General features: G+C 37.6%; 1 non-coding gene across 1 annotated transcript; it reads right to left on the bottom strand.

Moving 5' to 3' along the window:
• Positions 1-12,943: 12,943 nt before the first annotated feature.
• Positions 12,944-13,089, bottom strand: LOC112918263 (U4 spliceosomal RNA). Its single transcript, XR_003234650.2, has one exon. It is a non-coding gene; the product is annotated as a U4 spliceosomal RNA (small nuclear RNA).
• Between the last annotated feature and the right edge of the window lie 11,920 nt (positions 13,090-25,009).

The raw sequence follows: 25,009 nt of genomic DNA, 5'->3' as shown, positions 1-25,009 counted from the left end.
AATTTCCATAACGTGACAAAAATATAAGACACTATAAGATGTACCCAAAGAATGGAGTCATTAGTTTGTTTTCTAACAAATAAGACAGGAATGACAATTGTGAGTTAAAACACTAAGGAGTCTACAGAGAGGAGACATCACCAGAAGAATAAGTAAGATTCCAATGTAGGGAGTGAAAACTAATTATGTATTTGTGGGGCTCTAGGGGGCTGCAGCACAATGTGGATTTGCAGTGCATCTATTATACAGTTTGAAAGAATATCTACTGGTTCAGTTTATATTCAGTGATGGGAAACAAAAGACAGCTACAGGTACAAAATAACAGCAGTTCCCTCCTCATAACATCATAGTTGACAAATGTCACTACACAACCTGAAATGTGGCTAGAGAATGGTGTGGATAAGAATGTGGAAATCACAAGAGGTGGCAGCTGCAGAAATGAAGCCTGGGAAGGATTCCTCAGTAGCTGTAGGCTCCCAACCCTGTGCATTAGAAGATGCTTTCCTCCACCCACTCTTTCATGTAAAGGCAGTTTCTGGTTCTTGATTACAATGATTTCCCAGGGTACAATTCAGTGATTCTATTCTCCCCTTTTCTCTCAGGAGTGCCCCTACACATTCTGTTTAATAATGGATGGATTGAATAATTTAGCCAGGCATATGCACGCACATTGCAAGCCAGCATTACCTTTGCAGAGCTGTCAGTGTTAAAGTGAGGTTTTCTCACCACCAAACCTGATAAAAATAGAGATTAGAAACAATCATCATAAGCAAGAGCTGAGTAAGGTTTCTGTAATTGGTTTTGGTGAAAGTGAAGGCTTCCCCTAACTGTCCTTCCTCAACCAGTGATTCAAAAACAACATCCTTCTGGACTTCTCCAATTTACTGTTCTTCAATTGCAGACTTAAAGCTTGTCTTTTCATCTCTTTCATTGACATAACATCTCAATCCTTTGTGTAGGTAATGCACAATCTGCACACTTAACAAGTTCAGAAGTCATTGGATTTTACTTTTGCTCACAGTAATGTTCTTCACTGCATAAGCACTGCACTTGGCAATCACCCACCCAGAGACATGATTTTAATAGATAAATATGTATTTAAAGAGACAGCAATGTCCAGAAGAAAAATCATCAAATTAAATTCTACCTGGAAATAATTATGATCACAAATCACAATTTTATGTATTTATCTTCTTGAATCAATCCAATGAAATTGGGACTTAACCAATTTTGTTTCTCAAAAAGCTAAGGATATTGGATATAGATATTTGGAAATAGATCATTTTTTATCTTTAATGGTTTAAGTTTTTATTTAAATTCCAGTTAATTAACATGCAATGTAATACTAGTTTCAGATGTACAATATAGTGACTCAACACTTTCATTCATCACCCAGGACTCATAACAAGTACTCTCCTAAATCCCCACAACCTTCTTAACCTATCCTCCTGCCTACCACCCCTCTGGTAACCATCATTTTGTTCTCTACAGTTAAGAATTTGTTTCTTGGTTTGCCTCTCTCTTTTATGCCCCTATGCTCATTTGTTTTGCTTCTTAAATTCCATGTATGAGTGAAATCATATGGTATTTGTCTTTCTCTGTCTGACTTATTTAGCTTAACATAATACTCTCTAGTTCCAACCATGTCATTGTAAATGGCAAGTTTTCATTCTTTTTTATGGCTGAGTAATATTCCAGTGGTGTGTGTGTGTGTGTGTGTGTGTGTGTGTGTGTCCTCTTCTTTATCCATTCATCAATTGATGGACACTTGGGCTGCTCCCACAGTTTCACTACTGTATATAATGCTGCTATAAACATTGGGTTGTTGGCAGCCCAGTGGCTCAGTGGTTTAGCATCGCCTTCTGCTGATCCTAGAGACCCGGAATTGAGTCCCACGTTGGGTTCCCTGCCTGCTTCTCCCTCTGCCTGTGTCTCTGCCTATCTCTCTCTCTGTTTGTCATGAATAAATACATAAATTCTTTCAAAAATGGGTTGCAGGATGCCTGGGTGGCTCAGTGGTTGAGTGTCTGTCTTTGGCTCAGGGCATAATCCCGGATTCCTGGGATCAAGTCCCACATTGGGCTCCTTGCATGGAGCCTGCTTCTCCTCCCTCTGCCTGTGTTGTGTCTCTGCCTCTCTTTCAGTGTCTCTCATGAATAAATAAATAAAATCTTTAAAAGAATTGGGTTGCATATATCCTTTTGAATTAGTATTTTTGCATTCTTTGGGAAAATACCTAGTAGTGAAATTGCTAGGTCATGGGGTAAATTCTATTTTTAACTTTTTGAGGAAACTACATACTATTTTCTAAAACGTCTGCACCAGTGTGCATTCCAAACAACTGTGCCTGAGGGTTCCCCTTACTCCACACCCTCACCAACACCCATGGTTTCTTGTGTTGTTGATTTTAGCCATTCTGACAGTTATGGGGTCATATCTCATTGTGGTTTTGATTTATATCTCCCTGACGATCAGTGATGTTGAACATATTTTCATGTATCTGATGGCCATATACAGGTCTTCTTTTGAAAAATGTCAAGTCATATCTTCTGCCCCTCATTAATTAGATTATTCATTTTTAAGGTGTTGAGTTTTATAAATTCTTTATATATTTTGGATACTAACCCTTTATCAGTTATGTCATTTGCAGATATCTTCTACCATTCCCTAGGTTGCCTTTTAGTTATGTTGATTGTTTCCTTTACTGTACAGAAGCTTCTTATTTTGATGAAGTCCCAATAGCTTATTTTTGCTTTTGTTTCTTTTGCCTCAGGAGACATATCAAATAAGAAGTTGCTACAACCGATATCAAAGAGGTTACTGCCTCTGTACTCCTCTAGGATTCTAATGGTTTCATGTCTCACATTTAGGTCTTTAATCCATTTTAAATTTATTTTTGTGTATGGTGTAAGAAAAACAACTTAATTTTAAAATTATGACACGGTTGACTAGTCCAGCTTTTTTCACAGAGATGGCTGGTAAGGCCCAGTTGGTACTGGCACCTGGCAGTCTCCACAAATTAATAAGATACTGAGAAATGAGTGCCCAGAAGCATAGAAGGCTTTGTGACTCCTCCATCTTAGCTGGAAATTACTTGCTTTTTCTTTATTTAAACCAACTCACTTTTAAGGAAGGAAGATGAATTTTTAATTTATCAGACTTTTATGAATATATGCTATATATTCAACTCCATGGTAAAAATATTACTAGAGAACATTCACTATTTGGAAGGTTCTCTACTATGCCTGTTATCAAAGTTATAGCTTTGATTTGACTTCCTGCTCCATCAATCCTGGCTCCCATCTGTGGCATCATTTCCATACCCCTCAATCTTTACACTTCACATATACTGGCTTTCTTTTTCTACTAGTGACCATGCATTTTCTTACCACATGGCCTTTGCACACACTATTTCCTAAAATTAGAATCCTTTCTCTCTCCTTCCCTTCTCTATTCACTTAATATATTATTCTACATTCTTCACATTTTAGTTGAAACATCATTGGCTGATAGAGAATTACATTTGTCTATTATACATGTACTTAAAAATTCTATAATAAATAGGCCACTTTTATTACATTTTTAATTATTTTCAATATTTATCTTTCCTGATTTAATATGAACACTACAAGGTCAATGTCTATGTCTGTCTTGATCAGAACTCACCTCTTGAGCCTAAAACATTATTTAGAAAGGTCTGTTTTACTAGTTTTAGTTTTGTGTATCTACACAAGTGTTACCTCTTTTTAAATAGTACTGAGAGAAGAATGATATATAGGACATCCAGAATTTTAATAAACAAACTTGAGACCTAACAATCATGTATGTTAGGATGACCAACACTCTTAACAACAACAAAAAAATCAAGCACATATTTCTATAGGTAAATCTGACTCAATGTTCTTTTATTAGACATTAAGTTCTATGTAAAATATTGTATTTAGCTTTTCTTTAAGGTATGTATTTATTTATTTCAGAGAAAGGGAGAGAAACAGCCATAGAGGGACAGAGGGAGAGAGAAAAAGTCTTAAGCAGACTCTGCATTGAGCATGGAGCTCAACACAGGGCTTGACATGAGGCTTGATCTCATGAACCTGAAATCAGGGACCTGAGACCACAACCTAAGCCAAAAACAAGAGTCAGACATAACCCACTGCATCATCCAAGTGCCCTGTATTTAGCTTCTTGTTCTGATTCTCAGGAAGCTGGTAGTTTATCTTTTTACACTGTGAGGTTATCTTATCGAAGCTTTGGTTTTCAAATAGAACTTTTTTTTCACCTTTTATCATTATCCTGAATTTCTCCTCCTCCTCTTTCTCTTCTTATTCCTCCTCCAGCTCCTTTTTGCCTTTTTGTTTAAACCCTGCTTCATGTTATATTTGTTTAAAGGTCATTTGTTCTTGGCAGTGGTACTATTTTTGATGGATTCCTGGATATTTTGTCTTAGTTTCTGCACATTTATTAAATGGTCTTTCAAATATTATTTAGAGTGTTCTTTAATGAATAACTAATACTAGTGAATAAACTATAAATTCAGAGAAAAATTACATATTCACAAAAAGTAAATATGTAAGACAGAAGTGTCTTGAGAGATGGTATTAGGTGTAAGTCATGTTTATCTTATGCCCAATGTCTAAAATGATACTTTTTCCTTTATAAGAGCTCAACCTTCGCTTGAAATGAAAAATTATGCCATTGATTCACTGCGTTGGGGTGTGAGATGAAGGGAGATACAGCATGGAGTGCCTGAATTACTGATTTCTCAGATGTGACCCATGTTCTTCTTCAGTGTAACTGCACAGAGGAATTGGTATCAAGGTACTGAAATTTGTCAAAACCCCAGACAGGAGGGCAGATTAAGAAGTTAAGGTCTTCGAAAATCCTGAGTTTGGGTTCCAATTCTTTCACTTACTGGCTCTGACAACTTCAAGCAATTCACCTCTCTGACCTTCATTTTGCTCCATGGTCAAATGAAAATAGTAGCAGAATCTGCATTCAAGCTTTTATTCAATCAACATTTGTTGGGTGCTGACCACATGCATGCTGTTTAATATGCATTAGCTTATTTAGACTTCATATCAGCTTCATGGTTTGGTGTCATCCTTTTTACAGATGAGAGAAACTGAGGCTCAGAGAGGTGAATTTGCTCAAAATAATGCAGTTGAAAAAGTGGCACAACTTTTCGTGTTCATCAAATGTTCCCTCAGAAACCAACTTTAAAAATGCAGCTGCACATTATGCTCCCATAGCAGCAACTTACATATTTCAATTTCAGCAGGATTATCACATTATACTGCAATTACATGCAATATAAACATATAACACTATATGCCAAGAACAGTGCAATGTACTTTGCAGTAATTATGTCATGTAATCTCACTCCCCTATAAGATATAATTATTATGTTCATATTTTGGATGAGGAAACTAAGGCACAAAAAATTTAAGTGATTTCCCTAATGTCATATATCTAACCCATGGAAGAGCCAAGATTTAACCTCTATCTCTGTCTGCTTCCAAGTTCAAGTCCTTACTAATTGCTAAAAATCAGCTTAGTAAGAACCTTTCAAAGACAAAAATCATAAATAAAAGGAGATCTAAACAGAAACCCAACCAACACTACAACATCAAGAAATATAATAGAACATATAATGTTTGTCCTTCTCCGATTGACTTATCAGAAAGGGAGACAGAACATAAAGACTCCTAACTCTGGGAAACAAACTAGGGGTGGTAGAAGGGGAGGAGGGCGGGGTGGTGGTGGGAGTGAATGGGGGACGAGCACTGAGGGGGCACTTGACGGGATGAGCACTGGGTGTTATTCTGTATGTTGGTAAATTGAACACCAATAAAAAATACATTTATTTAAAAAAAGAAATATAATAGGTAGAATGTCCACATAGTTAGAGGTTTTAACAATATAGTAAAAAAATCAAGGAGTATGTTTTCCAGGCTATGCTACTATCTTGGTAAATACTTGTTGACATGGACACAAGTGGGTCAGATGATCCCTAACCTAGTACTAGAGAAATTACAGGTGCTCGATAAGTATGTGCTACTTTATTGATTCACCCAATCTCTATCCCACACCACTCTAACAGGGAATCTCTGATAAAATAAAACAATCTAGCTGTTTATTTGCATTAAACACCCATTTTCCTAATATAATGAATGAAGCTATACATTATCAACTTGGTGCAGATATTTCCTCTCAGCCTGTGAGGCAGCACTAGCTGTAAGAAGAATCTAAAATAGAGGTAATAACTAATTTATCCAAGATGGTTGTTTGCAACACTCATTTGTTGCTGGGGAATGTATACACAAATTTTCAAATTTGTCTGTATTCTTAGAGGACTGTAAGATGTAAACCTTCTCAAATATTAATAACCTCTGTCCAAAATACAAAATCTTATGCTTTTCTGTGATTGCATTTTGCTGTTCTTGGTTTCTACCACAACCAGGCCTTTTTCTTCAGTTAGGTAAATATGTTCTCTTTTTGCTGTTCTATATGGGGCATTTGTGTCATGTGAGTACATGAGTGTTTGCTGTAAGAAATTTCTTTTGCTGCTTTAATAAGAGAGCATAATGCATTTATTTATTACAATAATAAACACAGCTGTAAAATGGACCATAAAAAATAAATGACATGAAAATTTCTGTAACTAATGTGTCAACTGTAATTGAGAAATGAATTAAATGATCCATCTGCTTCCCTCCATTGATTCCACTACTTTCTTCAGTATTTAGAATACGTAAAGTGAAGACAGTATTATTAATGCTAATTATTCACTAACAAAAATGTCACATTGATATTGATTGGCTTTGTAATGTAATTTTGCCAATATCTAACATACTATTATTCTTTCCAATACACTCACGTCTAATGAGCATATGAACTCTCTGTCTCATTAATATTGTTTTCTCTTTAATTGATACTATTAAGTTTTATCTATGTGGTTGACTTACGGGTTTTTGTGTAATAGGTGGAACAATAACCTAATCTATTGCAATGATTATGATTTCAAAGGAGAGAAGAAAATAAATAAGTAAATAAATAGATGTGTTTGGTGTGTATTAAATCATAAGATGTAACCTTTTTGCTAATCTGGTTCAATGATGAGAGTCAAAATAGCCAACGGTCATTGGAATGAATTTACAATATCATTTCCCTTCATTTTTAAGCATCTCACAATAAAGTAGCATGTGTCAGCTCAGGGAAAATAAGGATTTATTTCTACTTCTTCAGTTTCTTTTTTTTTAATTAACCCTTCTCTATAGCTGAAGTCAGTTTTTCTTCTTAAATCTCCAGCCCCATTCATGTCACAACCAAGTAAATTATTTGCAACACTTTAGAGAGAAAATGTGAATGCAAAGTTGCATCTATAAATGATTTTTCTTCCAATGTATCATTAATTTAATCATATGAATAATTCATATTAACTGTAATAATAATATGTTTTTAAAAATAAAATAGAAATCACCCAGATATATCTACCCCAAGAGCTTCTTGTGTGTCTATACCAATTATTTATTGTTATAAATAAACCACTCCAAAATTTGACAAATTAAATGGATAACATTTATATTCCTGACAATTCTGTCATTTGGTTTGGGCTGGTAGGTTTGGAAGGAAGAAAGGAAGGAAGGAAGGAAGGAAGGAAGGAAGGAGAAAGAAAGAAAGAAAGAAAGAAAGAAAGAAAGAAAGAAAGAAAGAAAGAAAGAAAGAAAAGAAAGAAAAAAAGAAAAGAAAAGAAAGAAAAGAAAAGAAAAGAAAAGAAAAGAAAAGAAAAGAAAGAAAAGAAAAGAAGAAGAAAGAAAAGAGGCAGGCTTTAGAAACTTTACTGTTTAGAAAAAACAGAAACTGGATTTTTATTTTTATTTTTTTAACTCCTTTATTTATTCATGAGAGACACAGACTGATAGAGGTAGAGACATAGGCAGAGGAAGAAGCAGGCTCCATGCAGGGAGCCTGATGTAGGACCCGGGTCTCCAAGGACCATGCCCAGGGCGGAAGGTGGCGCTAAACTGCTAAGCCACCCAGGCTGCCCGAAAACATCTTTTTAATCTGTCATCTAACTAGCCACGAAACACAAAGAAGAATTTCAATAAATATATAAAATTAATTTACCTCACATCCCATCAATAAAACATGCCAAAGAGCACATCTAATTTAGCCATTTAAAATGTCTTCTTTGGTTTCATAAAAGCTGTAGATAACCCCAAATTCAGAGAAGTATTTTATTTCTAGGTAACACAGGTAAAGAGCAACTGTAGAAGTTAAATAAGCTTAATCTAATTGACCTGTCTCTATTAGAGGTTAGAATTAATTCTAACAAGTAGTTTCATGTATAGCACATGAAAAATAAATCACACAAAAAATGAGAATTCAAGGCCTAAAGATTGGCATTTCTAGTTGTATGTCACGTTTAAATAAGAGAGTAGATCTAAAGAGCTAAAATTCTCTCTGAAAGCAAAATAAACCATTATATTTATCCAAACATTTATCCCCTCAGTTCTTTATATGCTTCAAGACTTAGAAATTTGTTCAGGTTACGAAGACCACAAATAGGATGGTCTCTTCCACAGATGGTGCTGGGAAAACTAAATGTTCACGTGGAAAAGAATGAAGTTGGACCCTTACTTCACACCATATGCAAAACTAACTCAAAATGGAGTATACATAAGAGCTAGAATTACTAAACTGTTAGAGGAAAATATAAAGAAAAAGCTTAATAACACTGAATTTGGTCATGATTTCTTGGATATGTCACCATAAGCACAGACCAAAAAAAAAAAAAAAAAAAAAAGCAACAAGTGAGCAAATGGGACTATATCAAACTCAAACTCTTCTGGAATCAAATCAATACAGTGAAAAGGCAACCGACAGAATGGGAGAAGATATTTTCTAATCATATATATGGTAGGGGATCAATATCCAGAATATAAAGAGCTCCTAAAACTCAACAATAACAACAAAACAATTTAAAAATGGGCAAAAGAGTTGAAGAGACTTTTTTTTTCAAGGAAAGTATATAAATAGCAAGCATATGAAAAGGTGCTCAAAGTCACTAATGACTAGATAAATACAAATCAAAACTACAATAAAATAGCACCTCCTAACCATCGAGATGACTACAATCAAAAGCAAATAAATAAAATTCAGAAAATAAGTTTGGGAATGGTATGGAGAAATCAGAATCCTTGTGAATTCCTAATGGGAATGTAAAATGGCGCAGTCACAATGGAATATAGTATTGAAAGTTTCTCAAAAAAATAAAGATGGAATCACTATATGATCCAGCAATCATATTTTTGGGTCTATATTCAGCAAATTCAAAGCAGAACACCCATATTCATTTTAGCATTTTTCACAACACCCGCCAAGAGGGGGAAGCACCCCAAATGTCCATGGATGGATGTATGAATAAACAAAATGTGATATATACACAAAATGGTATATTATTCAGTCTTAAAAAAGAAGAAAATTCTGTCTCCTTCTACAATATGGTTGTGTACATTGAGGACATTATACTATGTGAAATAAGCCAGTCACAAAATGACAAATACTATAAGCATCTACCACTATGAAGTATCCGAAGTAATCAAATGCATAAAAGCACAAGATAGAATGGTGATTGTCAGGAACAGGGGAGCCCAAAACAGGGAGATGTTCAATAGAGAAAGAGTTTCAGCTTCACAAGATAAAAATTTTAGAGATTTAGGGGATCCCTGAGTGGCTCAGTGGTTTAGTGCCTGCCTTCGGCCCAGGGCATGATCCTGGAGTCCCAGGATCGAGTCCCATGTTGGGCTCCCTGCTTGGAGCCTGCTTCTCCCTCTGCTTCTCTCTCCCTCTCTCTCTCTCTCTCTCTCTCTCTCTCTCTCTCTCTCTGCCTCTCATGAATAAATAAATAAAATCTTAAAAAAAAATTAGAGATTTTTTATACAACAATGTAAATACACTTAAGATCACTAAACTAGCACTTAAAAATGGTTAATGTGGTAAATTTCATGTTATGTTTTTACTTTATTAAAATTAAAAAAAATCAGTGTACACAAAAATTATTCACCATATTTGAATGTTAATTTGAAAAGAATTGCATGGAATATATTCTGTATTTGAATCAAAGTTATGTTCCTTATTCATTAACTCAAAACCTCAGAACTCTTGGGGGCATCTGGGTGGCACAGTCAGTTCAGGTTTTTTTAGCTCAGGTCATAATCTCAGAGTATTGAGATCAAGTCTGATATAGGGCTCCATGCTCAGCAGGGAGTCTGCTTGAGATTCTCTCTCTCTCTCTTTCTCTCTATGTCTCTCTCTCTTCCCCCCACCTTCTCATCCCCCCCAACACACACACACACCTTCTCTCTCTCTCTCTCTCAAAAAAAAAAAAAAAAAAAAAAAAACCTCAGAACTCTAAGTGTGAGTCACTGACACTTCTCTGGGGACCAGGCCTTCCACTAATTCAAAGCAAAATCTAGAATACTCTTTTCATGAAATAAAGGAAATTGACTCATACTTTTTCATTCTCTCCCAGATTTTCCTTTCCCCTCCTCTGGTCCTCCTCTCTCCATATCTCCTGGATACACATTGCCCAGATTAACTGATCAGTTAATCAACTTGTATGTTGAGGATGTGCCTACCATGTACCTGGCATTGTTAAGATAAGAAATAGAGTAACCTGCTAGGTCGTACCTTATCAGGCTGGCAGGCCAGTCTCCAAGAGTTTCTGGAGACTGAAAACTCCTTATGGATAAAAGCTATGAGTTTCTCTTGCTGCAAAGGCATCAAAAGAGGCCACTGTACTATGTGCAAGCTTTGCATATATGCAATGCTTGACCAAAGGACAACATTCTCCACCAGCTTAGAACAGACAAAAATCACATATTACAGACAAAGTCTTCCTCCATAAGTGAATTGACCGCTTGGGGAAAGCCCTGACACTGTGGGCACACATGAGGACGTTTTTTAATGTAAGGGACAGAAACACTATAATTGACTTAAATGATGAACATATTTATTGTCTTGAATAATAAGAAGAGATGCAGAGGCAGGCAGTTCCTGGGTCATTAAATACATACCTTAATGACAGCATCATGGCCCAGGTTCCTCCTAACTTTTGGCTTTGCCAACCTCAATGTGTTGGCCCCTTCTATGGCCATAAAATGTAAGCTGCAATTCCAGCTGGCATTTGTGGATAAGCAATGTTGTTCCAAAAAATGGAGGTGCCTCCTTTTTGTTGTTGTTAAGATTTTATTTATTGATTTGTTTGTTTGTTTGTTTGTTTGTTTATTTATTTATTTATTTATTTATTTTTATTTATTGCAAGAGTGTGGGTGAGGGGAGGGGCAGAGGGCAAACTACCCACTGAGTGCAGAGCCTGCAGAGCTCTATCCCATGACCCATGAGATTATTACCTGAGCTGAAACCAAGAGTTAGACATTCAACTCATTGTGTCACCCAGGTGGCCCTGGAAGTGTGTCTTTTCATGGGTCTTTGTAAAAGATAAAAAGAAAAAAACAAAAAATAAACATAAAAATCTCTTTCTCCTGAACACACCTTTAGCATATCTCTCCTCATATAGCAATCACTTCTCAACACACTCATTGATAATAGAAATTGGATGACCCTATCTTGGCAGTAAACAATAATGTTTCCTGGGCTCTACCAATAAACCAGTTCTACAGTTTAAGATATATACAATTTTTTTCCTCTGGGACTCAACTTTCTTGTTTTCCCTATTGGGCTGTAGTACCTATTTTTAACCACACCTTTACTTGAAAAGCCTAATTCTATGTATTTGCTGACTGTAGGATTCTGGGCTAAATTTCAAAGGTTCAAAGGTGTTCAAAGGTGACTAAGTGATAGTTGTTACCTCTGAAGATCTTAAGTGACTAGGGAAAAAAAACAACAACAAAACATGTCATTGGATTAATGCTACTGATGCAAAACTGAGTACCTAGTGGATCTTGAGACTAAAACTTAGATGAGATTAGAGATAGGAGGCATATAGAGAGAAAATAGTTTCTGAGTGTCTACTCTGAGCATTAGATCACTGCCCTCCTGTTCCAAAAGCTAACAAGTTTTAGAATTTTCCGTAATTTGGAACAATAAAATTTCATGGAAAAAAATGTATGATCTGGAGAAGTCTTGAGTGTTTCAAAAATAGCCAGGGAAGATAAACTGATATTCTTTTGGAAGGGAAAAATATTCTTCATTGTAAAGTATTAGTTTCTATCAACAACCAGCACATTCAGGGGTTGGCATTTTCCTCCAATGTCAGCCCACATCATCTAGTTCCATAAAAATCTATCTAAGTGAGAATAGAAAGTGAGAATAAGTTAAGGAAATGTCACTTTCCTTGGACCCCTTGCAAGATGACTCCCCTACCATGTCACATGTGAGTTAATTGGCACAGATGGTTTTCATTAAATGTGTCATTTTCTACACATCAGCTTAGGTTGTTTCATACAGGTGACTATAAGCTAGGCTGAGATGAGATGTGATGATGATAATGATGTTAAGAATGTCAACAATAGCAACATCTATAATTTATTGTTTCCTATATCACAAAAACACTGTGCTAATAATGTTACATACATAAATTCTTTATAGTGTCACATGCACCCTGTTGAGGCTTGCTGAAGCTCTAAAGAATTAAATTCCTTGCTAATAGAACTACAGCTGGTAAGTGGTGGGTCCAAATCCAAAGTCTATCAAACTATAGGCTGTGTCCTTTATTTTAATATGATGTCATTACTCTACATCTTGTCTTGGAGTAACCCATGCATTTATAGTGTGCTGAACCCATGGCATATACCTAATAAGTATGAAGATTGTGGCAATGGAAAGCTGCCCACCCTTCTCTTACTGGCAGGGAGATTAGCACTTGTTTACTTGGAGAGTCTAAGGGGATTAGCTGGATGTTTAGCTCAGTTTAGATTAGGGCTTCTTAACCTCAGCATTATTGACATTTAAAGCCAGATTATTTGTTGTAAGGAACTGTCCAATGCATTGTAAAATGTTTTCAATTAGCAATAATCGTGCCTCAGATAAACCTCATTGGCTACGATACTGCCACTGTGCAAAGCTGTAAAATATTTAGCAGTATTCCTGGCCTCTCTTACACTCTAGATGCCAGTAGCATGCCCTTCAGCTGTAACAACCAAAAACATCTCCAGACATTTCCAAGTGTTCCCTGTGAGGCAAAATCACATTCGGTTAAGAGACACTGGTATAGATCCTTGCAAAATAAGGTATTGATAAGGAAGAGGGACCAAACTGCTGTCTATGATTAGAACTATAAAATAATGCATTATTCTGAAATATGTCCTGTTCTTATGGATTAAATACATAATTCTGATTGATTAAAGAAAAAGACAAAGGCCAGATAAGATAAACCTTTCTAAGAATTGGATTAACTGAAGTTAAAGACCTAGCCATCTAGATTGGACATCGAATCAATGCCTGCTTCTTTAAAGAAGTTTAGTTCTGGGCCATGCTTAGGAAAAAGCTGGTACAGTTGGCAAAAGGGGCTTGGGAGACCACTGGGCTGGCCACCAGCTCTCGTCATCACATTCCCCTTGGCAACTATATGCTAGAGAGCAAGTCTTTAGGGAAGGACGTGAACAGGCACGCTTTTACTCTGTCTCATTTGGCATAATATACTGGTAAAGTAAAGAGTATACAATAGGTCTTTGAGGTAGTCATTATTACTCCCATTTTAGCCAATATAAACTTGATATATAGAAAAGTTAATAGCTTCCCTCAAATTGCCAAACTAGCACATGGAGGAATAGAAATGAGAACACTCCAGTGCTTCAATTCAGGCTGCTTCAATTCAGTGCTATTCATAGTACTCAATAACCAACAACTGAATTCTTTCCATCAACAGGGAAGAAAATTAGGGAGTTATTAATCTTTTAAAAGTACATATAAGAACATTACATATTTCCTTAAGGAACATGAATAAATCTGGAATGAGCAGAAATAGCCTACTCTCCAAAGGAAACAGGAAAACCACTTTACACCAGTCTTAACCTCCAGCTCTTGGTTTTCATGACTATCTTAAATATATTAGTAAATGTAAATTTGCATATATGTTTTCAGAACAATTATCAGCCCTTCTACCAGTCTTCTCAGGCCACCACTCTGCCTGGGTAGCTTTAACAATAGAAATTTGTTTTTTCAGGGTTCTAGATACTAAAATTCCAAGATTAAAGTGGCAGCATGGTCTATTTCTAGTCAAGACTCTTTCTGGCTTGCAGATGGTTGCCTTATGGCTATATCCTCACATGGCCTTTCTTTGTGTGTGGGTTCAATAGAGAGAGAACTCTTTGGTGTTTTTTCTGATAACACTAATCTTCTTGGATCAGGGTTCCACATTTATGTCTTCATTTAACCTTTATTTCGTTAGAGGCTCCATCCATCTCCAGATACACCCATACTGTGGATTAGAACATCCAACATAGGAACTTTAGAGAGACACAAATGTAACAGTCCATAGTTGTCATAACCTTCCATCAAGTTACATTGATAAGAAGGCATAAGATTCAAAGCCAGAGCAGTTATCCTGACTGTCCCTTGGAAACATCCCTATATTATTTGCTCTTTGCAGTTTTTGTTTCTTTTTCCCACCTTTTATTTAAAAAAAAATGGAAGGAAAGATCTCCCCTAACCTGAAGAAAATCTCTTCTTTCAAATAAACTTGAAGGACAAAGCCATTTAGACTTTCCCCTTTGTTCCCTTGCGATGGGTGGGACTGAACTGAACCATGACATCTTTTGCAGAAAGCTGCAGAGATTCTACAGTAGGTGGCACACTCATTGCTTCCTAGGATGAGGCAGGTGGTATATATTATAGAGAGGGCTGCCGTACCATCATAGACAGTGGTGAGGTCTCAGACAAAGTGAAAAGTACATCATGTTTAGAGAATACCTGAGAGGCAGTTCTGCTAACTCATTAGAGACACTGGGTCTGCAGTCAAAAAAACTATTTTTGAATCTGGCTCTATTTACTATGTAGTTTTGGGTAGTTCTTTAATCACTTTGTGCCATAGTCAGTAAAGTATGAGCAAAAAGTCAATACATATTTTGTACTGTTATATGTATTATATACTGTATTCTTACAATAAAGTAAGCTGGAGAAAAGAAAGTATTATTAAGAAAACAAAAGGATGAGAAAATACATTTATAGCGCTATACTGTAAAGACTATATATATAGGCAAAACACCCAGTGGTCTGGTGTATCTGTCTCTTGCTTCAAAAGTGTTTGGAGGGAACAGACCCAGGGATGTCCCTTCTTCCATCTTCCAACCTCCCTATATACAACCTCTTTTCCCGTCATAACCTTTGGAACCATCTTCTCAGCCAGAGAACACTATTATTTGAGCTTATTGTTGATCAACCATGAGCTCCCAGATTCCTGAGAATTACTCCACTGTAGTAGAGTTGCTGAAAAGGCACTGGTCAACATGAATCTGCATACCTCCCACACCCACCTTTCTCTGGGCTTTTATTTCCACTGCAGCAATGTGGCTCCAGATAGCTGGGCCACATCTTTCTGCAGTTGGGAAGACAGGTGCAAGGGTGCTAGAGTCTCTTAAAGATGCAAAAACAGCCTGGTGGCAATGCCCTTCTCCAGGATGTACAGAAGCTGTCCCAAGATAAGTAGGGTAGACCCATGGACTCCATGAAGGCTACCCATAGTTCTGAGAAAGAACCTAAACCAAGCCCTTTTGGATCTGTATGCTCTGGGTTCCGCCAGCACAGACGCCCATTCCTGTGACTTCGTAAAGAACCACTTCCTAGATGAGGAAAACAACTTGAGAAGATTAGGACCACCTGACATGTCCTCAGGCTAGCAGGCCCCCAAACTAGGCTAGGCGAGGATCTTTTTGAAAGACCCACTATCAAGCTTGACCAGGAGTCCTCAGAGCCCAGCAACCCTTTCGAGGTCCCTCTGGCATTCCCCTCAGTGTCACAGCTTCTGTCTAAACCGGTATCTATGGCCACGAGGCAGCTTTTTTTAAAAAATAAATTTATTTTTTTATTGGTGTTTAATTTACCAAAATACAGAATAACACCCAGTGCTCATCCCCTCAAGTGTCCCCCTCAGTGCCCGTCACCCACTCACCCCCACCCCACGCCCTCCTCCCCTTCCACCACTCCTAGTTCGTTTCCCAGAGTTCAGAGTCTTTATGTTCTGTCTCCATTTCTGATATTTCCACACATTTCTTCTCCCTTCCCTTATATTCCCTTTCACTATTATTTATATTCCCCAAATGAATGAGAACATACACTGTTTGTCCTTCTCTGATTGACTTACTTCACTCAGCATAATACCCTTCAGTTCCATCCACGTTGAAGCAAATGGTGGGTACTTGTCATTTCTAATGGCTGAGTAATATTCCATTGTATACATAGACCACAGCTTCTTTATCCATTCATCTTTCGATGGATACCGAGGCTCCTTCCACAGTTTGGCTATTGTGGACATTGCTGCTAGAAACATCGGGGTGCAGGTGTCCCAGCGTTTCATTGCATCTGAATCTTTGGGGTAAATCCCCAACAGTGCAATTGCTGGGTCGTAGGGCAGGTCTATTTTTAACTCTTTGAGGAACCTCCCCACAGTTTTCCAGAGTGACTACAACAGTTCACATTCTCACCACCAGTGTAAGAGGGTTCCCTTTTCTCCGCATCCTCTCCAACATTTGTGGTTTCCTGCCTTGTTAATTTTCCCCATTCTCACTGGTGTGACTGGTATCTTGTTGTGGTTTTGATTTGTATTTCCCTGATGGCAAGTGATGCAGAGCATTTTCTCATGTGCATGTTGGCCATGTCTATGTCTTCCTCTGTGAGATTTCTCTTCATGTCTTTTGCCCATTTCATGATTGGATTGTTTGTTTCTTTGGTGTTGAGTTTAATAAGTTCTTTATAGATCTTGGAAACTAGCCCTTTATCTGATACGTCATTTCCAAATATCTTCTCCCATTCTGTAGGTTGTCTTTTAGTTTTGTTGACTGTATCCTTTGCTGTGCAAAAGCTTCTTATCTTGATGAAGTCCCAACAGTTCATTTTTGCTATTGTTTCTTTGGCCTTCGTGGATGTATCTTGCAAGAAGTTACTGTGGCTGAGTTCAAAAAAGGTGTTGCCTGTGTTCTCCTCTAGGATTTTGATAGAATCTTGTCTCACATTTAGATCTTTCATCCATTTTGAGTTTATCTTTGTGTATGGTGCAAGAGAGTGGTCTAGTTTCATTCTTCTGCATGTGGATGTCCAATTTCCCCAGCACCATTTATTGAAGAGACTGTCTTTCTTCCAATGGATAGTCTTTCCTCCTTTATTGAATATTAGTTCACCATAAAGTTCAGGGTCCACTTCTGGGTTCTCTATTCTGTTCCATTGATCTATGTGTCTGTTTTTGTGCCAGTACCACACTGTCTTGATGACCACAGCTTTGTAGTACAAACTGAAATCTGGCATTGTGATGCCCCCAGCTATGGTTTTCTTTTTTAAAATTCCCCTGGCTATTCGGGGTCTTTTCTGATTCCACACAAATCTTAAAATAATTTGTTCTAACTCTCTGAAGAAAGTCCATGGTATTTTGATAGGGATTACATTAAATGTGTAAATTACCCTGGGTAACATTGACATTTTCACAATATTAATTCTGCCAATCCATGAGCATGGAATATTTTTCCATCTCTTTCTGTCTTCCTCCATTTCTTTCAGAAGTGTTCTATAGTTTTTAGGATATATATCCTTTACCTCTTTGGTTAGGTTTATTCCTAGGTATCTTATGCTTTTGGGTGCAATTGTGAATGGGATTGACTCCTTAATTTCTCTTTCTTCAGTCTCATTGTTAGTGTATAGAAATGCCATTGATTTCTGGGCATTGATTTTGTATCCTGCCACACTACTGAATTGCTGTATGAGTTCTAGCAATCTTGGGGTGGAGTCTTTTGGGTTTTCTATGCAGAGTATCATGTCATCAGCGACGAGGGAGAGTTTGACTTCTTCTTTGCCAATTTGAATGCCTTTAATGTCTTTTTGTTGTCTGATTGCTGAGACTAGGACTTCCTGTACTATGTTGAATAGCAGTGGTGAGAGTGAACATCCCTATCTTGTCCTGATCTTAGTGGAAAGGCTCCCAGTGCTTCCCCATTGAGAATGATATTTGCTGTGGGCTTTTCATAGATGGCTTTTAAGATGTTGACAAATGTTCCCTCTATCCCTATACTATGAAGAGTTTTGATCAGGAATGGATGCTGTATTTTGTCAAATGCTTTCTCTGCATCTCATGAGAGGATCATATGGTTCTTGGTTTTTCTCTTGCTGATATCTTGAATCACATTGATTGTTTTACGAGTGTTGAACCAGCCTTGTGTCCCGGGGATAAATCCTACTTGATCATGGTGAATAATTTTCTTAATGTACTGTTCGATCCTATTGGCTAGTATCTTGTTGAGAATTTTTGCATCCATGTTCATCAGGGATATTGGTCTGTAATTCTCCTTTTTGGTGGGGTCTTTGTCTGGTTTTGGAATTAAGGTGATGCTGGCCTCATAGAACGAATTTGGAAGTACTCCATCTCTTTCTATCTTTCCAAACAGCTTTAGTAGAATAGGTATGATTTCTTCTTTAAACGTTTGATAGAATTCCCCTGGGAAGCCATCTGGCCCTGGACTCTTGTGTCTTGGGAGGTTTTTGATGACTGCTTCAATTTCCTCCCTGGTTATTGGCCTGTTCAGGTTTTCTATTTCTTCCTTTTCCAGTTTTGGTAGTCTGTGGCTTTCCAGGAATGCGTCCATTTCTTCTAGATTGCCTAATTTATTGGCATAGAGCTGTTCATAATAGGTTTTTAAAATCGTTTGTATTTCCTTGGTGTTGGTAGTGATCTCTCCTTTCTCATTCATGATTTTATTAATTTGAGTCTGTTCTCTCTTCTTTTAAATAAGGCTGGCTAATGCTTTATCTATCTTATTAATTCTTTCAAAGAACCAACTCTTGGTTTTGTTGATCTGTTCCACAGTTCTTCTGGGCTCGATTTCGTTGAGTTGTGCTCGAATCTTTATTAACTCTCTTCTTCTGCTGGGGGTGAGGTCCATTTGCTGCTTTTTCTCTAGCCTCTTTATGTGTAAGGTGAGCTTTTGTATTTGAGTTCTTTCCAGTTTTTGGATGGATGCTTGTATTGCAATGTATTTCCCCCTCAGGGCTGCTTTTGCTGCATCCCAAAGATTTTGAATGGTTGTATCTTCATTCTCATTAGTTTCCATGAATCTTTTTAATTCTTCCTTAATTTCCTGGTTGACCCTTTCATCTTTTAGCAAGATGGTCCTTAACCTCCATGTGTGTGAAGTCCTTCCAAACTTCTTGTTGTGATTTAGTTCTAATTTCAAGGCATTATGGTCTGAGAATATGCAGGGGATGATCCCAATCTTTTGGTATGGGTTCATACCTGATTTATGACCCAGTATGTGGTCTATTCTGGAGAAAGTTCCATGTGCACTTGAGAAGAATGTGTATTCAGTTGAGTTTGGATGTAAAGTTCTGTAGATTTCTGGGAAATCCATCTGGTCCAGTGTATCATTTAAAGCTCTCGTTTCTTTGGAGATGTTGTGCTTAGAAGACCTATCGAGGGTAGAAAGAGCTAGATTGAAGTCACCAAGTATAAGTGTATTATTATCTAAGTATTTCTTCACTTTGGTTATTAATTGATTGATATATTTGGCAGCTCCCACATTCGGGGCATATATATGGAGGATTGTTAAGTCCTCTTGTTGGATAGATCCTTTAAGTGTGATATAGTGTCCCTCTTCATCTCTCACTATAGTCTTCGGGGTACATTTTAGTTTATCTGATATAAGGATGGCTACCCCTGCTTTCTTTTGAGGACCATTTGAATGGTAAATGGTTCTCCAACCTTTTATTTTCAGGCTGTAGGTGTCCTTCTGTCTAAAATGAGTCTCTTATAGACAGCAAATAGATGGGTCCTGCTTTTTAATCCAGTCTGAAACCCTGCGCCTTTTGATGGGGTCATTAAGCCCATTCACGTTCAGAGTTACTATTGAAAGGTATGAGTTTAGTGTCATCATTATATCTATTCAGTCCTTGATTTTGTGGATTGTTCCACTGAACTTCTTAAAGGTGAATTTTAAGAGTCCCCGTTAAACTTTCTTGCAGAGCTGGTTTGGAGGTCACATATTCTTTCAGTTCCTGCCTGTCTTGGAAGCTCTTTATCTCTCCTTCCATTTTGAATGAGAGCCTTGCTGGTTAAAGTATTCTTGATTTCATGTTCTTCTCATTTAGGACCCTGAATATATCCTGCCAGCCCTTTCTGGCCTGCCAGGTCTCTGTGGAGAGGTCTGCTGTTACCCTAATACTCCTCCCCATAAAAGTCAGGGATTTCTTGTCTCTTGCTGCTTTAAGGATCTTTTCTTTATCTTTGGAATTTGCAAGCTTAACTATTAAATGTCGAGGTGTTGAATGGTTTTTATTGATTTTAGGGGGGGATCTCTCTATTTCTTGGATCTGAATGCCTGTTTCCCTTCCCAGATTAGGAATGTTTTCAGCTATGATTTGTTCAAATACATATTCTGGCCCTCTGTCCCTTTCGGCGCCCTCGGGAAACCCCAGTTAAACGTAGGTTTTTCTTCCTCAGGCTGTCGTTTATTTCCCTTAATCTATCCTCATGGTCTTTTAATTGTTTGTCTCTTTTTTCCTCAGTTTCTCTCTTTGCCATCAACTTGTCTTCTATGTCACTCACTTGTTCTTCCACCTCGTTAACCCTCGTCGTTAGGACTTCTAGTTTGGATTGTATCTCATTCAATTGATTTTTAATTTCTGCCTGATTAGCTCTAAATTCTGCAGTCATGAAGTCTCTTGAGTCCTTTATGCTTTTTTCTAGAGCCACCAGTAGCTGTATAATAGTGCTTCTGAATTGGCTTTCTGACATTGAATTGTAATCTAGATTTTGTAACTCTGTGGGAGAGAGGACTGTTTCTGATTCTTTCTTTTGAGGTGAGGTTTTCCTTCTAGTCATTTTGCTCAGCACAGAGTGGCCAAAAACAAGTTGTATTGGGAAAAGGAGAAAAAGAGATGAGAGAAAGAAGGAATGAAAAGAGAAAAAGAAAAAAGGAAGAAAAAAAGAAAAAAAGAGAAGAAAAAGAGAAAGAAAAAGAAAGAAAGAAAAAAAGGGGGTGGGGGAAGCAAACAAATCAAAAAGCAAAACAAAAAACAAAAAACAAAAAACAAAAAACACGGGGTGAGGGTATCTTCTGATTCTGTATACTTTAAGTCCTTTGACTTCCCCTGGAACTTGTCCATCTAGTTGGTGTTCTGGGGGAGGGGCCTGTTGTGCTGATTTTCAGGTGTTAGCACTTGGGGGAGCTGCTCTGCCCCCTGCCTGGTGCAGGGCTCAGTGGGGGTTGTTCACCCCGTGAGGCCCCCAGGAGGAACAACCACAGTGGTGGTGGCCAGCCCTGGAGCCCTGGAGTCAGCTCCTGCAGTAACTACAGAGTCTCAGTCTGCAGGGCCTGGAGGCTCCCAGGCGGGCCACTGATCTGCTCAGCTTGAGGCAGGAGAGTCCTTGTGGTCCTGTGCCCTCCCGGCCTCTGCCTGTCCCGGGGGGAGGCCGGATCCTGGGTTGTGTTCCGGCACCCAGTGCTCCTGGGCCTGCACTGTTGGATTCGCGCTCCCGGCCACGCAACTCCGCGGAGCCGCCGCCCGAGCCCTAAGCAGCTTTTCAACCACCATCAAGGTCTCTCCCAAGCTATGGACCAAATGGAAACAATAAAGCGTTTTGAAAAAAAAAAAATTGGTGTTAAAATGGACCCATGCAATTTAAACCCACATTATTTAAGCGTCACCTGTAAAACTCTTATCATCGTCATTTTAAAGATAATAAAATTAAAAATCAGATTCCAAACATATCTGAGGTCATACTTGAGATTTAAAATGAGCAATGTGACAAAATAAATCTGTCCTTAATTATGGAAGATGTTCCCATTTCAGAAGGGGTTGCCATTGGAGAAATCATCATCAAAACATGGGAATCACATACTTTCAGAATATATAACATGCCTAAAATTGGCTTTATGAAAAATTAACGTGCTGTCCTTATTTTTGTCATTGGTAAAAGTCTGGTCAAAGTCCAGAGCTGGCCTATAGACCTGCATTCAGGAACACACCAGCAAACTAAATGGAGGTTTTCAATTCTCATCCTATATTTTCCAAAACTTCTAGAACAAGATAGGTATTTTCAGGCTGCCATTCACATTTCATTTTGTAGATAGCCTTCAAAACATACACAAAATATCTGAATCCAATCTCCTCTGACTCCATTTAAAAAAAAAACTTTTTTTTTTACACTTAACTCTTAATATTGAATTAAATGAACCAAGAAACTACCACCCTCAAACACTGAACTTGGAAATGACCTTCAGGTAAGGAAGCGTCCTTAGCAAGGAGTCTAAGGATGAAATGAAAGGATCTGAAAATTCTAAGAAGCTACAAGCAAACTTTTCCCAAAATGGTTATATCTGCCGTGGCTTTAGAACCCAAAGAGCTTATAAATCACCACTCTAGGGATGCCTGGGTGGCTCAGCCGTTGGGCATCTCCCTTTGCCCAGGGCAAGATCCCAGAGTTCTGGGATCAAGCCCCACATCTGGCTCCCTGTGTGGGGTCTGCTTCTTCCTCTGCCTGTGTCTCTGCCTCGATATCTCTGTATCTCTCTCTCTCTCTCTCATGAATAAATAAACAAATAATCTTTTAAAAAAATCACCACTCTAGTTTCAGTCAAGAGCTCTATAAATAACCCCAGAAAAATCACTTGAATATTATGCCATAGGGAAATAATGTTATACCTGAAGGATACACTTTTAATGTGATAATTATTGCATGAAATAAAAAGCTTTATAAAACTGACCTAATATTACTTCTCTGACTCATTTTGCTAAAGAGAAGCTTATAACACTATTGAGAATAATCAGTATACCGTTTCATGAGAGTCCTTTTGCACAAGTTCCATTGCACTTTTGTTACTTAGAGGCTCTACTTTGATGCTTTAACTATTTTTATTCTTTACTGATCTTTTATTATTCTGTATCCATTCCATTCTATAAAGTTTTATCTTTAGTGTGTTCCAAAATCCAATAAAAATTTAGGTTAAAAATAAATGGTAATAGTTAAATTGCATTTCTACCTGTTGATAAGTGGGTGGGAGTTCAAATGAAAAGTCATCTACCAAAAAATAAAAAATAAAAAAAGAAAAGTCACCTACCTGAAATTATCCATGTGACACAGAATCATTCCCAGGAAGATTAAGGATCATCAGTAGGTACTGTTCTAAATCAGAGAATCTCTTCTGAGTTGAATGGGAGAACCTGCTGTGAGGATGTCTTCCAATTTTAAAATATTTCCACCTAGGGAAAAAAAAATCCAATTAATGTGACTTTGTCACACAAACAAAAAGCTCTCCTGAAAGGATGACAGACACCAAGGACACAACCATTATAGTTCTCTTTCAGCTTTTCTGATTTATCCAAAATGATAGCAAACATACACACACATTGTGTGGACCTCAGTAATGCTTAGCTTTTAGATTATACTTAGGATTGACACTTATGGATGCTTAATACTATGAAATCTATTGATTATGGCCCTGCTCCCATGGTGAATTTTCTGCAGAAGCTTCACAACCTGGTACTCAGGAAATGTCTTTTATTAAGTTAAGCTCCCAAATAAGGATTCTACTATTTGCCCAAGGATTCTACTATTCAAATTGAATCTTTGAAAATCAAGGTAATGAGGTTGCAGTCAAGATGAAGATAATCCAGAAAGAATAAAGACCTTTAGAGTTAGTTCCAATGTAACAGTGACCCCTCCAGTTCACTACAGTAGAGAGTACATATCTAGCTCTCTTCATCATAGATCAAGAAATGATGCCTCCTTGACAAATGCTTTGAAGGTAGAGAAAGTTTATTTCCCTAACATCTTGATAAAGAAGTATTTCATATGCAGAGAAAACACATGCTCTAATTTAATGGGATCCCAGAAGATCTTGATCTTAGAATAGACAGACAGATATTGCATATTATCAAAACCAACCTCTACTTATGCTGCCATTCTTACTACGTACCCAGGCTATGTAATGACTTGGGCAATTCTGGAACACCTACAATGATAGGAAGATCAGTATTTCCATACGGATGAGCAGTTCTAATAGTTATTTAATATGCATATATGCAAACATTTATTTAAAAAGTGCTTTTTAAAAAAGATTTATTTATTTGAGAGAGAGAGAGAGAGAGAGTGTGTGTGTGTGTGTGTGTGTGTGTGTGTACCTGAGTGGTGGAAGGGGCAGAAGAAGAGGGAAAGACAAGATCCTCAAGCCGACTTGTGCTGAGCCCAGGGCCATGAGATCATGACCTGAGCGGAAACCAAGAGTTAGTCACCCAACCAATGGAACCACCCAAAAGCCCTAAAAATTACTTTGGGACAAAAATCCTCCTGGACAGTTAACTGGATACATATGGACACACATTCAGAGAGGCTATATATTAGCAGGAGCTGCACTAAAGCAGCAATTACAATAGCACATTCTCCCTTATGTTGAACTGAAATCTTTGCCTGAAACTTAATCACTATTCCTAGATTAGGAATTACCTAATCTAGGTAATTCCTATAGATTACCTCACAAGGGCACACATCATATGTCTAATAATTTCCCACAGGTCAAATTCTTCAGCTGCTGTGATTTTATCAGGCTTCTCTTCTGTTGGTTAACAGCCTCCATTTCAATGTATTTATTCACTCAACAAGTGTGTATTAATTACTCATTATGTGCCAAGGCCTAGAGGTGCAGGAGAAAAAAAAAATGTAGACATTGTCCCTACTAGATGACATAGTATTCTGAATCTCTTATTATTTTTGAGTAAAAATTCCTCTGTAACTGTCTCTCACTTACTACTTGAAATAACATCTAGTGTAAAAAGATATATGGCACATACC

This window comes from Vulpes vulpes, chromosome 15 (genome assembly GCF_048418805.1).
Source record: "Vulpes vulpes isolate BD-2025 chromosome 15, VulVul3, whole genome shotgun sequence".
Taxonomy (NCBI): domain Eukaryota; kingdom Metazoa; phylum Chordata; class Mammalia; order Carnivora; family Canidae; genus Vulpes; species Vulpes vulpes.
The sequence above is the reverse complement of the archived record's forward strand: the minus strand, read 5'-3'. Positions and strand labels throughout refer to the sequence as shown.